We start from the raw sequence: 19,895 nt of genomic DNA, 5'->3' as shown, positions 1-19,895 counted from the left end.
ATAGTTTAAAGGGTGGGCGTAACATATCTAAATGCGCCAATATATGTAATTAACATTATTTTAAACGTATTCAATTATTTTTCTTTGTAGAAAAATAGTATATTTGTTCCATTTTCATAATGCCGACCGCTCGTCAGTCTGTACCTTTGAGTTTTTATATTTTATATAGTTGATTTTGTTCATTTTGCATTATGTGGTAATGGCGCTGGCATTACTTATGCAATTTCTATCTTATCAAATTATCTATAGATGTGGCCCCTGCAGAAAAAGGTTCCTTATATGTTACTTCGTTAATTACTAGATTTCACTCGCAAATTTCCTAAATAGTTGTCCAATATTCTTAATCTGTATCTTTTCCTGCCAACTTTGTCCTCAAAATATTCTAAAATTCTTATTAACTGTGTGTTCTTATTAGCAATATGCTTCATAGTATTCCTGTCACTTCATGCATTTGTTAAGTAAAAAAAAAAACATGGTGATCACCATGGTAACGAAGGGGAAATGACGACTTCAATGTTTCAGTTTATTGCGCGCGTACTGAACAAGCAGCTGGAAAGTGAGATAGAACAGTTGTTGGAGGAAGATTGATTTGGATTTCAGAAAGGAAAAGGCACAAGAGATGCTATTGGATTGATGAGAAATATATCAGAAAGAATTCTTGACGTAAAGAAAAAGTTGTGTTTGTGATTCATCGACTGACAGAAAGCTTTCAACTGGGTCAATTGGACCGAACTTCTGAAAATACTTAAAGAAACTGGGGTTAACTGGATAGATGGACGACTCATTTGCAACCAGTATATTGATCAACGAGTGAAGTTGCACTTGAATGAAGGAAAAACCAAGAGTGCGGAAATTGGAAGGGGAGTCAGACAAGGATGTAGAATGTCGTCCCAATTATTGAACATTTATAGCAAATGTTTAATGAAGGAAACATTAATATGAATTGGATATTTCAAGATTGGAGGACAGATCACTAACAAAATCACGTATCCAGATGATACGGTTTTTATAGCTAAATGGAAGAAGGAATACAGGTGATGATTGAGAACATAAGTGACAGTGGAAAACTATATGGGATGAAAATCAACATCTAGAAATCGAGTCATGAGAATATACCGTGGAAACGCACCCTTATGGATCAGGGGAGAACAAAGAGAACTTGTAGAGTTCGATAATTGCAAGTATCTGGGAAGTTTTTTGACGAAAGACGCTTACTACACCAAAGATATTAGATCAAGACTTGCCATAGCCAAAGAAGCAATCAAAAAGAAAAGACCACTCTTAACTAGCAGCAGGATTGTTTTGTTTAAAACGGAATGTTTAAAACAAATGATTAAAACTTGTTTTAAACAATTGATTTTGTTTTAAAAAATTTTTATATAAGTTCTAAACGTTTTGTTTTAAACGGGTGTATATTTAAGACTTGTTTTAAATATATTTTTATTTTTTATTTTACTTTTGTAGAAAAAATTGCCAGAGAAAAAATATTGTCAAAAAGTGTTTCTCATTCAGAAGTCTATTTTCTTCCCATGTGAATGTTTTGAATTCTCGTGGCTACAGCATTTCGATTTATTTTGTATCTGTGATGATGTACAATTTATTTTGTATCTTTTTCTCTTGTTTTAACGTTTATTGTATTGTTTAAATGCTTATCAGTTAACGTGTCGTAGTTGAAGGTTGGACTACTTGTAGAACAGATATCAAAAAGTAAATAAAAGAATTATCACAGAAATAAGTTTTTGTGTTATGTTCAGAAAAAAAAAAGTTCTTCGTTAAATTGCGGTTCTGAAATTAAAATATCGCAGGCATGCGTTTATACAGTACATGTTGTTTCTCAGTCTCCATACATAAATACTTTAGAGAAAGGAAGAATCCGAAATGAAAGAAAGAAAAACTACGTGGCAAGGTGCAATATAGAGTTTTATATGATTGCCGCTAGAGAGGCGCGTCCGTTTAGAGGTCATTTGCCCCCTAGCCTGAATTTAAGATTTCGGGGACAGTAATGTAGATTTAAGAAACCTTTTGGTGAGCAAAATCCACCAAAAAGTTTGAAATCCTTATTTATTCGGTGTAAGGATCTCAAATTTGTTCTGTTGGACATTGCTTATCAAAAGGTTACTAAAACTGCCTTACTGTCCCCAAAATCTGCAATTCAGGGCGAGAATTGCCCCACTGGCTCTTCTGTCTAGCATCTGTCATATGAAAATATCCCACGCCCTGTCACCTGGTTTTAGTTACATTTATTTCGGACTCTTGACTGTAAGATATTTCACTATGAAATAAAATTCATTTGCTGAGCAAAACTGAACCTTATAGAAAATGGACTTGGATCCGTTATACTCTCAATGCCAAACATATTACTTTTGTTCAATAAATTATTAACTTAGAAAAGCAACCGATTACATAGGCTTGCAAAAAATATTCTAAATTTATCACAGAAAGTGTGCTTCAAATATTAGTGTTCGAAAATTTGTTATTTTAAAATAATTTTATTAGCATCAATGTTCTGAAATAGCAATCAAATTTTGCAACTAAAATCTCACCCGCCTCCATGAAACGCGAGCTTAGCCCCTAAGGGCATAATTAGGAAACTTTGAGAAGCAGTGATTCCGAAATGACTTGTTTCAGGGCTGAAACAACCGCACAAGTGTATTCTGGTAAAATTCTAGCCTTAAAACATGTAACATATCCCTTTGCATTTGAAATGTCGAATATCAATCAAAGATGGCAGCCATAGAACCATTTGATGTATTAGACCACTTCCAAGTTTATTCATTCTTTCTCAATCCGTTCTCAACACACAAGGGTGGTAAGAATTTTTGTTTTGTTTTGTTTTGTTTTACCATTTATATTGATAGATAGTGTGAAATCTTCATAGTATATAGATTTTAAAATCTACCTAAAAAGCTTATTATAATCAAGAAAGTACTTATGAGAGTTACTAGCAAGAGTGTGTAATAAAAGGAGGTCGTGATATGACATAAGTTGAGAATTACTAATCTATACTGAAATATTCTAAATCCCAACACAGTATAGTTTTAACCAGGATAAAATAAATGAAAAGGTCGGTTGCAAGTAAGGAGCAAATAGTGTTAACAAATAAGTTATTACACAGTTTTGAAATATATGTTTAAAACCGTGTTTTAAACTGTTCAAAATGTTTAAAACATTTTTTTTCGTTTGTGTTTTCAAACATATGTAAAATATTTTGATCATCTTTGTCATGTTTTAAACAAATGTTTTGTTCTTGTTTTTTTTAAATGTTTTTTTTCGATCTTGACTAGCAGGTTTAATATTGGACAAGGGAAGAAGTTGGTGAAGTGCTATGTATGGAGTATTGAATTGGTTCAGGGATTTGAACATTACGTAAGTTAGAAAAAATATTCAGCGAGCTTTGAAATGTAATGCTGGAGGAAGATGAAGAAGATGAAATGTACAGAAAGAGTAAAAAGCAAAGATGTTTTAAAACGGATAGGAGAGAAGAGGACACTTCTAGGCACCAACCTTCGTAGGAAGGCCAATTGGATTGGACACATCTTGTGAAGGAATTGTCTTCTTCATACCGCCATAGAAAGAAAGATAGAAGAAAAGCAAGGAATAGGAAAAAATACTTCAATTTTCTGTTTATTTCTTTCTTTTTGTTTTCGTATCGCTTTTTTGTTCATTTTGCATTAGTAGTCTGAAATGGAGGATATGACCAACGCTATCTACTGGTTATATTAGAATGTATTTTGGATCAGTACGTCTAATGAACACTACCGAATTTGCAAACGAACTACGCGGTGACGAAGCATGTGTGTTAAATTTTGACATTATCCTGGATGGGTCTCGGAGATCTACAGTTCTACTTAAAATTGGGTATGCTATCCATTGTGAAAGTGACATAATTAATGTTTAAAGCATCCTCTATGTATTCGAATAGTTTCGAAAAAATATGTAGAAACAAACGTTATTTCTATATTACTGTTGGATTTCTGGAAACGGAACAATAATGTTAGGTTCTTTTCTTACTACGTTTGAGCTCCACAGTTTTATCTCTTCTCTCTTTTCTTTTTCTTCTTCTTCTTCCTTCCTCTTCATTCTCTCTCTGCCTCATTTCTGAATCTCTGTGTAACAGACATTCATTGGTTTCAATTTGTCACTGTGTGTTTTTCAGTTTCTCTCTACATACATCTATGAATCTTTTTTCGTCTCGGTATTATTATTTCATTTTATCGAAACTAATACTTGGAATCGTTTATTGGAATGTTACAAAATTTTATTAATTCTGAGCTAGTTAAAATGGTCATTTTCCGCTTCTTCTGGTTAGTACAAATCTATTCTTTGTTCATTTAAATCCTAGAAATTGGTCCTTCTTCGTTTTTCTCTGGTTGGTACAAAAAGTAGAACACCCAAATTTTTTTCCTTCGTTTATTTCAGTAGTATAAAATGATTCTGTAATTTTAAGTTAGTTAAAATGGTCCTTCAACTACAGTCTCTCCCTCTCTTTGCCCTCTCCCTCTCTTTTCTTCCATCATACCCTCTAGCACGTCCCTCATAATACAGATCCTCTTCAGCCAATGTCCCAACCAGTTCCTCTTCCTCCTCTTAATTACATCTAAAGTTCTTCTTTTTTCCCCTTCTGCTACTATTTCTAACACTTTCTCATTCAATTTCCGTTCAATCAAGCTAATTCTCTTACTTCTTCTCCATACGTTTCGAAAGCCTCCAATTATTTTTTCACCGCTTTTGAGTAATGTCAATGTTTCTGTCCCATAAAATACAAATTGGAATCAATAAAACAAAATCTCAATATTTAATTGGAAGTTGTCCAATACAAAGATTAGCTCATCGTGGTTGAAAAAAAAAATCTGATGACTTTAGAATCTAAAAATAATTTTGCAATTCATGGTATTTCAGTAATCTATCCCGTAATGATTTTCTTTCATGCCCCTTAGGGGTAGCCTGCCAATGTGGGAACCAATGGAATATTGCATCTGTTAAAAATATAAAAAGATAACGTTGTGATTTATCTAACTAGTAGTGGAGTATGGGCACCCATTAAAAAATAAAGGTCATCGCCTATGTTGACACTACCATCATACTTACACGAAGGTAAACTATATTACATTTAGAAACATATATATTATTTCCGTTGCTGTTGGCGCATTGTAGAATTTATTATCCCTTATATTCAGAGTAAAATTTAACTACAAAAAGCATAAGATTTCTTAAAAGCAAGACTTGCAAGGCTCTTGCAAGCAAGACCAAGACCAAGAGTTCCAATGCAAAACGAAGAAAAAGACTGGATGTGCAACACCAGGACCACTCGGGTCTTGGTCTTGGTCTTGCACTTGCTCATGACTAGAATATTGTTTCGTCTCGGTTTTGTAATTTCATTTTATCGAAACTAATACTTGCGCAGTTTGAAATTAGAATTGTGATCATATTGTTAGCTAATCTTAGTATGAGAGAGAACAAAGGAGAAGAGAGAGGGGCTCTCTTTACCTGACACGATTATGGGATGAGAAGGTGTATATTGGGTGGCCTAACTGCATGGAGTTAGCTGTCGCAATTTTCTTGATGCGGAGTGTACAATACGAAGCAAAAAACCTGCAAAATGAAAGTTTAAGTTCATTGTGAAACTACGCCGAACACCATAGGCCACCACCCTAACGTCTTTGTGGCACTGATCACGATAGGATAACCTTCGGCTTAGTCCCCCTCCATATTTCGTTTGGAGCAAGAAATGCATAGGCCACGTGACTACAAATCATAAATTTCTCAAAAGATGAAGTAATAGAATGTGGTTCTTCTCATTTATCTTCTCATTTTATATCCTCAGCTTTAAAGAGAGAGAAATAGAAAGAGATCAACGTGATAAAAACTAAATAGAGGAATTTGAGAAATACAAAAGAAAAGAAAACGAGTGCATATATTGACAAATGACACACGAACTTCAAAGGAGGCCACCACGAATTTTGTTATGAACCATATGTAATAACTGTGAGAATCAGCAAACCACAAATACATAATTACACATAGTGAGTGTTGTATTACACATATTTATTTAAACAAATAAAAATGATCGCAGAAAGCTGAAAATTTCTTAAAAATTTCAACCATAATTGAAAGAAGAGATTACTTCTTTGTTGCTTTTTTTCGTAGCATCCATCTACATGGAGAAAGAGAAAGTGAGAACATCTTAAGAGATTCGCATGTATACAACATCGGAAACTGCTAAATGAAAAAATACAAGCTTTGGATGGGATTCGAACGCAGAACAATAGCATTCGAAGCTCCACATTCTACCGATGTAGCTATTCTGACACTGATACACTGTTCCTCCATCATTACCTATGAAAGATGGAATGGAGTCTGCAGAGAACTAGGTCTACCATGTCCATGACAGACCGCCTATACCCTATGTCTAATTGGTACTTAAAAAGCTAGCTATACACGTGCATAGAAAAGTAAAATCAAATGAGTAGTTAGTCAAAATGTTCTTGGTGCCACCTAATTACACATCACTTTGTCTGTCTCACTCTATCACTGACTATATAAATCGAGGAAGAAGAAAAAATACAGAGGTGGGAAGAGGAAGAACAAGCAAAAATAGAAGTTGGAAGAAACTGAATATCAAGGAGAGAGAGAGAGAGAGAGAGAATAGAGGGAACAAAGCAAATGATTTCATATACATCCGAAAAGAAGGTTCACAACTGTGCTATACATTTAATGTATTGAATACTAGGTTTCTTCTAAATTGCTTACTAGGTGACAAATATTAATTTGTAAATACGTCGCAAATGCCCACGTTGTTTTGTTTTCTTACTGTTTCAGTAATAGTGAAAAATATGGTTTATGCAACATAATAAGTTACTTATTTTTCCCACAACAACCATGTAGTAGTTGATTATGATTTTGAGTTTAACGTCCGTTCAGCAGCGAGGCTATATGAGACGTAGACCTACTTATTAACATGGAATCCGAACCATATGAGCTTCTGCCGCTAATTGAAGCAACCATGTAGCGTTGGTAAGAAATTTTTAAGCAAAAGAAGAAACTGATCAGCAAAATACATAAATCGATATGAAACCTTAGTAGTGCAAACTATTACTTAAAGAGAATTTATTGTAAAATCAATACATCCATGTGGCGGTATCTAGTCGCAAAGGGATTAGAGAACTTGATATTAAACTGTCGATCACATCGTTTTACTTGTTAGAATTCAATGTCGTATAGGTTCGGTTTTAGCTCCAGATTTCAGTATTCTCACTTCGATTCTTAACTTACTGGAAATATACATTAATCGAAATTATAAAAGTATACGACATTCAACTAGTTAAAAGAAGAGAATAGCATAAAAATCCAGATTAGAATATTACAGTACACATGTGTATTTTGTTTAGGGTTTACAAATCATAGTTTATAGGAATTATAGAAAGAAAGTTTGTTATGAAAGCACACGAAAAAAAAACAGAGAAAAGACAAACCTCAAATGGGTTTGAACATGAGAAGGTGAAGGCAGTAAACTACTCTACTAAATCGCTCCGCTATATCTTAATTCTCTAGTAGCGTTTTGATAAATATTATGTAGAGTATTTGCACTTTACTTGTTTCTGTTTTGTTGTTTATCATATAATGCATACGAATGGCGAATAATAGAATAGAACTGTTTTAGACGAGATTGAACAATATTCCCGGACAAGTAGTAATCTTATATATATTTGAACTCCACAAATAAATCAGATTAAATCTGTAAAGTGCTTCGGGGGTTTTGATGGAAGTAAACTAGGAAGCTATTATGAATTTGTATTTACGCTCACCACTCGATGGAAGTTATGTTCTTGAAAGATAGTAACTGCTAGTATATTCTAATATATTGGACTTAAGAAATTGGAAAATATTTTGTTACTAACAGTAAGTGAGTGTTTTTGCGTGTAACAACAGTTGATTACAGACACATCTACTTGCTCTGCGCATGCCTTTCATAATACGACATCATGTTTAGCAATATTATGCATTATCCTATATTCAAACTCCTTCCAGCACTTTTACTTTAGTGTGTAAGAATTGCGCAATATGATCATTCCATACATGAAAGTACTATCGCTGTTATTGAACATGCGGTGTTGAGTGTTTCTGAAGCAGGCGCCCGATTAGGGTATATCGTGAAACAGCGTTCAGGTGGTAGAAAAAACATGAGGAAACTGGAAGTCTAACTCGAAAATCTGGAAGTGGTCGGCCACGAGTTTCCTCACCGACACAAGACCAAAAATTAGTTGATCAATGCTGTCGACAGCCTTTCATGTGTGTTTTACAATTACAACAGTCAACCGCCTTTCCAAATGATGTAACTAGAGTCCGACGGCGACTTCGGGTGGCAGGCTTAAGGCCTTTTGGGATGGTGTTAAAGATAGATTGACAGAAGATCACAAATTCTATAGACTGACGTTTGCGGAGCTAAGTATTGGTCGTCACTGGGACACTGTTGTCTTTATAGATGAGAAAATATTTCCACTGGAAACTTTGGTCAAACACGTGTGTATCGGCAATCTGGAAGACGGTTTGATCTCCAATATATGGCCCGTTCAGCTCGAATGGGTCATGTCACGACTCATTGTTGGGGGGTGAATATGCAAGGCTGCAGGTGGAGGTGATGTCCACCGAATTACAGGCTGGCTTAATGGTCAAAATTATGTTAACCTTCTCGACTTTAAGCTTCCTGAAATAAAAGCACATGTTGGTGACGATATACTCCAGCTACAACAGGACCATAGTTCCGTGCATAATTCAGCTGTGGTTCAATCATGAATCCACAGGCAACCTGATCTCGAGCAAGTCGAATGGGTATCTCGAGGTGCTGATCTGAATCCCATTGAAAACATGTGGGCTGCTGTTGTAAGAATACTTCGTGAAGATTGGTCGGACAATCCACCGCGAACAGCTGAATCTATATGTGAGCAAGTTGAAAAAGCTTGGGGACTTTGTTGCACTCCAATTTTCATCGTTCGCCTTGTTAATTCAATGGGCGGCGATTAGAAGACGTAAGGAAAGTCAATGGCGACAATGTCCGATATTAAATTCAATACTTTCTACACCCTTCCCAGACCTTTTCAGTGCTACTTAATTGCAATCAAATATCTGAATATGTAGGCGTACCTTCCTGAGTATCGATGCAATACTTTCACCATTAGAATATGTTGATAACGTTGGGGTTGATCGGAATGTATCCTTCGTGGAGTAGTGATTAAAAGACTAATTTTCCATTCTACAGACTCGTGTTCGAAACTCAGTCCCATACCCTATTTTTTCAGTATGTATTTTTATTATACGGATTAATACACTCCACAACATACAATGACAATCACGATAAAATGTTTAGGATTCGAGTATGGAATTTTGTCAATAGTTTGATAATTGTAATAAGGTAAATCGGATGAATATACCGATACCGGAGACATACAACAGAACCACTACTCGTCGCTAGAATGTGTGTTCTCACCTTTCTTTTCGTTTTTGTATATAGCCAGATGTGTTATTATTAAGGCGTCAGCAAGAATGTACTTCAAACTCAATTGCATTAACAATATTGTATTCAAAAATAATCTTATGAGTAATCTTTCAGTTGTATGAATTTCTGTTGCTGCAAGTCCAACCTCTCATATTTTTTTCTTCTTCCTCAATTTATATAGTCAGAGATAGAGTGAAACAGACAAAGTGATTTGTAATTAGGTGACACCAAGAACATTTTGACTAACTACTCATTTGATTTTACTTTTCTATGCACGTGTATAACTAGCTTTTTAAAGTACCAATTAGATATAGGGTATAGGCGGTCTGTCATGGACATGGTAGACCTAGTTCTCTGCAGACTCCATTCCATCTTTCATAGGTAATGATGGAGGAACAGTGTATCAGTGTCAGAATAGCTACATCGGTAGAATGTGGAGCTTCGAATGCTATTGTTCTGCGTTCGAATCCCATCCAAAGCTTGTATTTTTTCATTTAGCAGTTTCCGATGTTGTATACGTGCGAATCTCTTAAGATATTCTCACTTTCTCTTTCTCCATGTAGATGGATGCTACGAAGAAAAGCAACAAAGAAGTAATCTCTTCTTTCAATTATGGTTGAAATTTTTAAAGAAATTTTCAGCTTTCTGCGATCATTTTTATTTGTTTAAACAAATATGTGTAGTACAACACTCACTATGAGTAATTATGTATTTGTGGTTTGCTGATTCTCAGTTATTACATATGGTTCATAACAAAATTTGTGGTGGTCCACTTTGAAGAGCATGTGTCGTTTGTCAATATATGCAAACGTTTTCTTTTCTTTTGTATATCTCATATTCCTCTATTTACTTTTTATCACGTTGACCTCTTTCTCTTTCTCTTTCTTTAAAGCTGAGGATGTAAAATGAGAAGACAAATGAAAAAGACCTCATTCTATTACCCCATCTTGTGAGAAATATTGTTTGTAGTCACGTGGTCTATGCATTTCTTGCTCCAAATGAAGTATGCAGGGGGACAAAGCCGAAGATTATGCTGGCGTGATCAGTGCCACAAAGACGTTAGGTTGGTGGCCTATGTTGTTAGGCGTAGTTTCACAATGAACTTAAACTTTCATTTTGCAGGTTTTTGGCTTCGCACTGTACCATGATAAGAAAACCAAGAAGGTCCATTTTAACTAGCTCAGCACTTTATACCTTTTTGTACCATTTAAAGAAATGAATAAATAAATTCGGGTGTCCTATTTCCTTTTGTACCAACGAGAAAAAAGCGAAGAAGGACCATTTTAAACTGGCTTAGAATTTCATACCGTTTGTTATATTTAAACAAAAGAAGGATTAAATTTCTGTGAACTATTTAGTTTTGTACCAACAGAAAAAAACAAAGAAATACCATTTAACTAACTAAGAATTTTTGTGCTACACAAATAAACAAAAGAATAAATTTGTACTAACAGAAAAAGCGAGGAAAGACCATTTCAACTAGCTCAGCATGTTATACCTTTTTGTGCTACTCAAACAAACGAAGCAATAAATTTGAGTGGCTTATTTACTTTTGTACGAACGAGAAAAAAGCAAAGAAGAATCATTTTAACTAGCTCAGTATTTTATACGTTTTGTACTATTTAAACAAACGAAGGGATGAATTTGTACTAATCAGAAGAAAAAGCGAAGAAATGCCATTTTAACTAACTGAGAATTTTATAACTTTTATACTACGCAAATAAAGGAAGGAATACATTTGAGTGGTGTAATCCATTTTTGTGCCAATCAGAAGAAAAGCAGAGGTTTACATTTTAACTAGTTACCACTTTATACCTTTTTGTGCTATCCAAGTAAACGAAGGGTTAAATTTGAGTGATCTATTCAATTTTATACCAACGTGAAATGCTATATTTTAACTAGCTCAGAATTTCTATACCTTTTTGTGCTATTCAAATAAACGAAAGAATAAATTTTTGACTAACCAGAAAAAAGCAAAGACGGTTCATTTTAACTAAATGAGAATTCTATATCATTTTGTTATACTCAAATAAAGGAAGGAATAAATTTGAGTGGCCTATTGAGTTTTGTAGCAAGCAGAAAAAGGAAATAATTAACACCTTGTACTAATCAAATTAACGAAGGAATAAATTTGGGTGGCCCATTTAGTTTTGTACCAACCACGAAAAAAGCGAACAAATTCCATTTTAACAGGCTGAGCATTTTATATTTTTCCGTGCTACTTAAATAAACGAAGGAATACATTTGTATCAATCAGCAGAAAAGCAAAGAGGGTCCATTTTAACTAGCTCTGCTTTTTATACCTTTCTGGAGGATTCAAATGAACGAAGGAATAAATTTGAGTGGTCTATTTTTTGTGGTGCTAGATTTTTTACTATTTTGTATATTGTTGTGGCACCCAGAGAAAGGGCCACTTTAAAGTGGCATTGCTAAATAAATTTTAATTGCCTCTCCCGTCACTAAATAAGGCTCATAGTTATATGGTTAATGGACCTTCTATTAGTGAATTAGGTCTTACATTTAGTATAGATTGACAAAATACTAATGGCGACTTTAAAGTACAAAGTTTCCCGGTCACGAACTAAATATTTGAACGTGAGATTTAACCAACCAGAGCTGCCATTGGTTACAGACGAAAAATATTCAATTAGAAGAGAGTAGCGTCATACATTCAATTTTAACCTAATTCTGTAGAACAGACTAGCAATTAGTGTTATTAAGGGATTAAGACGTACAAAAAAGAAGTAATGAAGAACGACGAATACGACAATAATAATAAAAAAGAAGAAACAGCATGCTTGGTCATTTCGGGTCACAGTGCTGATAGAGGAAAAGACAGAAGGAAAACCAGAATAGAATAATTAGATGCAGTTACTGAGAAGAGATCATATCAAAGTAAAAATCAGCTCACAAAGTAAAAGAAAAGTTTTCAAAATGCAATGTTGCACACCATCTATAAAAAGTGTTGAATTATTAACTGTGAACAGTATTGTTCAACTCTCAAAACTATTATTATTTCAGTTGCTGCAGATATGTAAGCTTCTCAATATTAATGCACTTTAAATAAAATAAAAAAAGGAACATTACGAATGAGTTACTTAACATTTGTATTGTTAGTGTAGTTAGTATAGTGACTTTGGAGTCTGTGTAAGTTCTAAATCAGTTTTCGAAAGAGAACAATTAACCGAAGATATGACAACTGTAGTTGAGGATTGGTGTACTGCAAAGCTTTTGTGTTTAAACCTGAGTAAAATACAATTGATTAATATTACATATAGCAATCTAGATTACACAGAAAACTATTCTAAAGTTAAATTTTTTGGGATTTGAACTTGATTCAAAATTATACTGGTTTAATCACATTGAAATCACGGCAGCTAGTGTAACAAAGGGTATATACATGTTGAGAAAATTAAGAAGTTCCGTTAGTTTGAAAATCTTAAGAATTGTTTACTTTGCCCAAATCCACAGCTTTCTATCATATGGTACTATCCTTTGGGGTGGATCTAGTAGCACTTATAAGCTTTTAAAGCTGCAAAAGAAAGCTGTCAGATTGTTATGCAGTCTTCCTTCTCGCAGTCACTGCAAACCTAGCTTTAAGCTACTCAAAATAATGGGTCTTCCTGCTGTTTTTGTTTTTCAATGTTTAATGTATGTAAAAGAGAATAGAGATAACTACCCTGAACATTCCAAGCATCATTCATATAACACAAGATACAAAAATAATATAATGACAGTGTATTACAATTATACCAAAACACAAAAGAGTTTAATTGGCACATCCGCAAAATTATTCAACTCTCTCCGAAAGCACTGAGAGATGCCGAATTGGGTATTTTTAAAAGTAACCTCAATCACTCTTATTAGATAATCCAATATAAAATATAGAAGAGTTTTACAAAATTACAAAGCAGTTAAAGTGAAAAATAACATAGCATTGAAGAACTATGAGAAAAATGAATAGACATGTATAGTACGAGTAGTTATCTATTGTGTTGTAGTCGTTATTCTTTGTATTGTATTTTAATTACAATCGAGAATTTATATATATATATATATATATATATATATATATATATATATATAAGATAATATATTACAGTTATATCTATCTATATATATATTTTTCTTTCTTTTCTGTATCCATATCTGTAACTATTCTGTATCCATTTTTGACCTTTTTTGTAAATATTCGGTAAGCATTTTAATCTGTAACTTTAAGATCTGACGATTGTAATGCTTTGGATGTCCTCTCAAGTTAATGCAATAAATACGATATGAATATGAATATTGTCCTAAGGACAAGTCTATTTGTTTTTTTATATATAAAACAGGGAACCTTACTAGTACGGAAGACAAACGGCTATTAACATTATTTTTAGTGTAATTTCATTAGGCAAAATCTCCTTATATAGTGCATTTTTATGTGTCACAACAATATACAAAATAGTACAAAATCTAGCGCCACAAAAAATAGACCACTGAAATTTATTCCTTCGTTTATTTGAATCCTCCAGAAAGGTATAAAATCCTGAGCTAAATAAAACGGACTTTTCTTTCCTTATCTTCTGATTGATACAAAAATAGAATAGACCACTTAAATTTATTCCTTCCTTTATTTGTGTAGTACAAAGTTATAAAATTCTCAGCTAGTTAAAATGGCATTTCTTCGCTTTTCTTCTGGTTGGTACAAATTTATTCCTTTGTTTATTTGTGAAGCACAAAAAATATTAGTTAGTTAAATGGTATTTCTTTGCTTTTTTCTGTTTTGTGCAAAACTAAATAGTTCACAGAAATTTAACCATTCGTTTGTTTAAATATTACAAAAGGTGTAAAATTCTAAGCCAGTTAAAAATGGCCCTTCTTCGCCTTTTCTTTTCGTTGGTACAAAAGGAAATACGGCAACCGAATTTATTTCTTCATTTCTTTAAATTGTACAAAAAAGTATAAAATGCTGAGCTAGTTAAAATGGACCTTCTTTGATTTTCTTCTGGTTGATACAAAAATAAAATAGACCACTCAAATTTATTCCCTCGATTATTTGAATAGCACAGAAAGGTATAAAATGTTGAGTCCGTTTAAATGATCCTTCTTCGCCTTTTCTGGTAAGGACAAATTTATTCCTTCGTTTATTTGAATAATACAAAAGCCATAATGACCCTTCACTTTTTCCACTTGGTACGAAAGGAAACAGTCCACTCAAATTTTATTCATGCTTCACTCTTTTCTGGTTGGTACAAAACTAAATAGTCATCGAAATTTATTTCTTCGTTTATTTGAGCAGTATAAAATGATATACAATTTTGAGTAAGTTAAAAGGGCACTTTTTCGCTTGTTCTGGTTAGTACAAATTTATTCCTACGTTTATTTGAATAGCACCAAAAGGTATAGAAATTCTGAGCTAGTTAAAATGGCACTTTTTATTGGCACAAAATTGAATATGTCACTCAAATTTATCCCTTCTTCACTTTTCGTCTACTTGGTACAAAATTGAATAGGTCACACAAATTTATCCGTCCCTCCGTTTACGAGTTATTTATGTTTAAATATTTGACCATTGACCCCAATGATCAGTACTTCTGGGATTTGTAGTAGTTGGTGACCTATTACTAAATGTGGAAACACCACTTCCATATGTGGCTCCGTTTACGAGTTATTCTGGTTTAAATATTGAATCTTTGACCTCGATGGTCAATACTTTTGCAAATGTAGTTTTTTGTGACTTATTAGTAAATGTGGAAACAGCACTTCAATATGTGGCTCCGTTTGCAAATTATTCGGGTTTAAATATTTGACCTTTGACTTCGATGGTCAGTACTTTTAGAAAATGTAGTACTTGGTGCCCTATTACTAAATGTCTAAACAGTACCTCAATATATGGCTCCGTTTTCGAATTATTCTGGTTTAAATATTTGACCTTTGACGTCTATGATCAGTACTTTTGGAACATGTAGAAGTTGATGACCTATTACCAAATGTGGAAAGAGCACCTCAATATGTGGCTCCGTTTGCGAGTTATTTAACTTTAAATATTTGACCTTTGAACTCGATGGTCAGTACTTTTGGGACATGTATAGTTGGTGACCTATTACTAAATGTGGAAACAGCAGCTCAATATATGGCTCCGTTTTTGAGTTATTCTGGTTTAAACATTTGACTTTTGACCTGGATCGTCAATACTTTTGGGAAATGTAGTAGTTGATGACCTATTACTAAATGTGGAAACAGCACCTCAATATGTGGCCCCGTTTGCGAGTTATTTGGGTTTAAATATTTGATCTTTGACCTCTATGGTCAGTACTTTTGGGACATGTAGTAGTTGGTGAATGTGTAAGTTATGCTATGTGACATAAGGTTTGATAAAAGGGAACAAATTCACTGTTGCTACTGGTTCATATTCTCTGCTGTATTAAATAGGGATTGTAATCTGTACTATGTTAAATAGTGGTTTAAAAAGGGCCATACTCTTTTATCAGTTCTGCTATGTTAAACATGCTTGTAGCCTTTCTTGTGTAATCTCTGCTGTGTTAAAATAAGAGTTGAGTGAAGTGTTCATAAAAGGGAATAAATACACTCCTAAAAAGTGCTCATAAAAGAGAACAAGTTTTCTGGGTGTTCGATTTTCCATAGTTGGACGATATGGGTGGCATCACGTATCGTGCGGCACTGAAAACGTGTGTCCTTGCTATCAGGAGGCCCTGGGAAACAGAGGGGACTTTTCAGGGTCTTCATCCAGCTTTGGTCCAGCTGTGGTCCAGATCGATCCGATTTGCTCTATTCAGACGGTGTTAACATACGTGGATTGCTAGCAACTACTCTAATGATAGACTGTTACAAACAAATAGAAATTTGAAAATCATTGAGGAAACGTAATGATCTATCTATCTAGCCATGACTCCCAGTACCGTACTTCATAAGGATCAAACAATAGTTTTCAGACCTAGACAGTGAAACTCTTCAATAGCTGATAGTGTTAATATCATAAATAACTGACTTCATTGTGTACATATTCATACATAATTTCAACATAGAGGTATAGATTTTAATAATTGTTTTTAAGTTTCAATGTGCATACTTTTTGGGAGCTTCCAATAATTTTTTTATCAAGATCTGCTTACAGACTTTAGTTAGACCATGAAATTCCACAACACACGTTAGTGTTAATATTATATGTTTTCGTATAATTTGGTAACACGTAGAGCGATTAATAAACAGGATGAACCAAAAGTCAATTACTCTCCCTTATAAAACGAAAGCCAGTGTTGATAGCCGGTATTAGTAATTGTAGCTACACGTTAGGCAGAAGGGGAGACATTATGGTACATGTCAGGTGAACGGTTGTCATTTTGAATCTCGCTCAAAAAGTTGAAACGGAAATGACATCATGTGATATATGAAACAGAGCTACACTTTTAAGAGAAATTCAATGCTATAAACAAATTTCATATCACTGTAATAACTTTGAAGTTACAATGATCTGAAACTCAAATTTCTTTCTTATATCCAGGCGTTGCATTATGCCATTAGCCAAAGCCGATCGAGATCGTCAAGATGTGAGCTGGTAGAAGTGCTCGTGCTGTAGCTCGTGATTCCAATGAAAGGCATCCCCAACATGCTTTAGTTTTGCACTTTGCAGTGGTATAGTTACTGACTTACTTCGAAGAAATTGGTACAGTTGAGGACAGGCCACCATGCGGTAGGCCCAGAATTCCCACTAACTAAGACACAACTACGGCAGGACTCGGATCGTTTGTTCAATTTCCACAGAGCCGCACACGCCGATTTTCATGGGAATGCCACGTCAGCCAAACCACCATTTGGAGGGTGTTAAAGACAAATAAATGAAACGCTTACAAGCTGCAGCTGCAGCACGTCTTTAGGAGGATGACCAAATTGAGAGAGATAAATTTTGTTAGTGGGTAGTGGAACAATTAAGGTACACACCAGTGAAGCACATTTTTATATTACGTGGGAGGTAAACACTAAAAATCTACGCTACTGATCCCCAGACAACAGGAGTGAACAAACCTGTGTACAATAGTTGGTGCAGGGAAAATAATGGTGTGAGCAGAAATCTGGGGCACATGTCATTGGCCCTTTGTTATCCCTGGTACTTAAAATACAGAGTGTTACTTGGGCATGCTACAACTACTCATTCTTCCCTCAGTGTCGGCACGGATGGCAGCTTTCCCTTATTTTACCAGCATGATGAGGAGCCACCTCACTATGGACTGCAGGATTGTCAGTATCTGAATAAAGTGTCTCCTGGTCGATGGATTGGTCGACGTAGTCCAGTGGAATAGCCTGTCAAATTATTTGATTTGTCACCATTGCATTTTTAGCTTTGGGGTCACTTAAAGTCAATGGTATATGGCAAAAAGATTACAGTATAGAAAGTGATTCTAGAATTATTGGACAGATAGTTAGGAATTGTGTACACTAAACATATGCATTTCTCTTTTATTTGTAGTAAATAAAGTGGTTCAGGTTTGTTTCTAACCACCATGAATTCTAATCTTACACTTGTTCTTTAAAAAGTAACAAAAGAAATGATGTCAACAAGTTATAATAAGTCAGACCTTACTTAAGTGCACTATTTTATCATAATTTATTCTATGCAGTTCTAGGAGATTAACATGTTCCTAAGGATACTCATTAGTTTAAATACAACCTTCAATAGTAAGCACAGAGAAGACTGCTTATATAGATGAAGCTCTTACTTTTAACGTTCCCTTTTACAACTGAGGCGTAATTTGATGATGAAATACATCCACCAGTAGTTCCGATAACATTTGAGTACACCGACCTCCCACATCCATTTCTTTCAGACGAAGCTTCAGCTCCGTTTTCGGAGACTTCATCTACAATCAGAAACACAAAAGTATACTGTAACATATCTTAACAAATAGAGAGAGAGAGGGAAAAGTCAAAATACTGCTCTATCCATTTAAGTAGTCCTCAATGTTAAGTTAGTGAGATAACTTACTTTTATGAATTATAGACGAAACATTCTGCTCACATTATTGTCCAGTCGCCCCTTGTCAGATAACGTGTTAGCAAATTGTACATTTGGGGATGTCAGAACTGACAAATTGCGCCCAAGATTTTGTAAATACTAAATTCGGTAGAGCATAAAGTACGGGATCTGATCTGGGTTCCATACAAATAAAATAGAACATATACAAAAGAGACAGATTGTGATGTCAAAAGAGGGTTGAAGTGGATGAGAAGGGAATAGCGATTGGTATCGGTTAATCTACTAGTACTTACTTGTAGACCTCGGCGTTCCTTCCTAGATGAATCCTTTCGATCTTTCGATAGATCGGCGTTCGCTCATTAATCTCTTTGGTCTGCTGAGCGTCAAAGTAGCCGGGAGTTAAGAGGCAGCCAAGTCCAAGCAGGAAAACCAATATTACAACGACGATTAATCCAGTTAGAATCGAATTGCTTTGTAGTAAACAGCCCATTGTAGTCAACAGCTATACGACGTTAGCTGAGAGAAATGCTCTCTAAGCTAGAGCAAAGATTTACTTTTGGTATGTTCAAAATTGTAGTTCGCTCTCTTACATCTTGACTCGTCTCAAATCCAATACCAACTAGCTCTTTCAAAACTCTCCCAACGGTTTTGTTCAATGCTCCTTCTGCGTTAATATCCTAGATAATTGACTGTTTCTTCTGGCTTGCTTAAAAGTGCATACTACATAGATTAACAAAATGTGTAGAGATACGAATGCGGACGGGGAAACAATCTGCTGCTTTTATTAATTAAGAAATTACGTGTGTAAGAAAGAAATAATACACAACAAGAAAACTTCCTTGTAGGAAAAGTAAATGAACTTGGAAACAAAATAAATTGAAATGTGACTCAACATTAACCATATGATTATGCTTTTCACTAAGTTGAATTTTAAATTAAATGTCCCAAACTTCAAAATAAAATATCTCATAATGTATCAAAATACATACATCTTCACACTATTGTTTATGATCTGTATTATTTGCACAAATATTTATTTACGAAATATGAACGAAATCACCAGATAATCAAATTCCGGCGCTGGAATTGCAATTGGATGATCAAAAATTGATATGTTGACCCAAAAAAACTACGAAATAATATATCTCACGACAATATAAAATCTATTTTGAAAAAAAAAATACGCAGTAGACATTTTGTCGTCATCTTGAATTTCGGTGAAAGTAAAGGAAATTCGACTTGGAAACATTTTCATCACGGTTTTATTATCTCTAAAAATTCATGTTATCAAAATGTCTCAAAAAATATTATCAAAGTCACTTCAGAGAGCGTTTTTCCTTTGATACTACTCACTTCAAAGTTTTCGCCTCTATCAATTCCTCCCCATTCGTGTTACAAAAGAAAAGAAAGTACTGAAGCATTCTT

At 34.3% G+C, this 19,895-nt stretch overlaps 1 protein-coding gene across 1 annotated transcript in view; it reads right to left on the bottom strand.

Moving 5' to 3' along the window:
* LOC145687711 (uncharacterized) overlaps positions 1-18,343 on the bottom strand; it is a 99,247-nt gene extending 80,904 nt beyond the window's left edge. The window contains exon 1 of the mRNA XM_081761164.1: positions 18,214-18,343. The gene's annotated coding sequence lies outside the window, so the exon portion shown is untranslated. The remainder of the gene's footprint in view (positions 1-18,213) is intronic.
* Positions 18,344-19,895: the final 1,552 nt, after the last annotated feature.

Source organism: Thermobia domestica, chromosome 6 (genome assembly GCF_964235325.1).
Source record: "Thermobia domestica chromosome 6, izTheDome1.hap1.1, whole genome shotgun sequence".
Classification (NCBI taxonomy): Eukaryota; Metazoa; Arthropoda; class Insecta; order Zygentoma; family Lepismatidae; genus Thermobia; species Thermobia domestica.
Note: the sequence above shows the minus strand (reverse complement) of the source record. Positions and strands in the feature narration are given on the sequence as shown.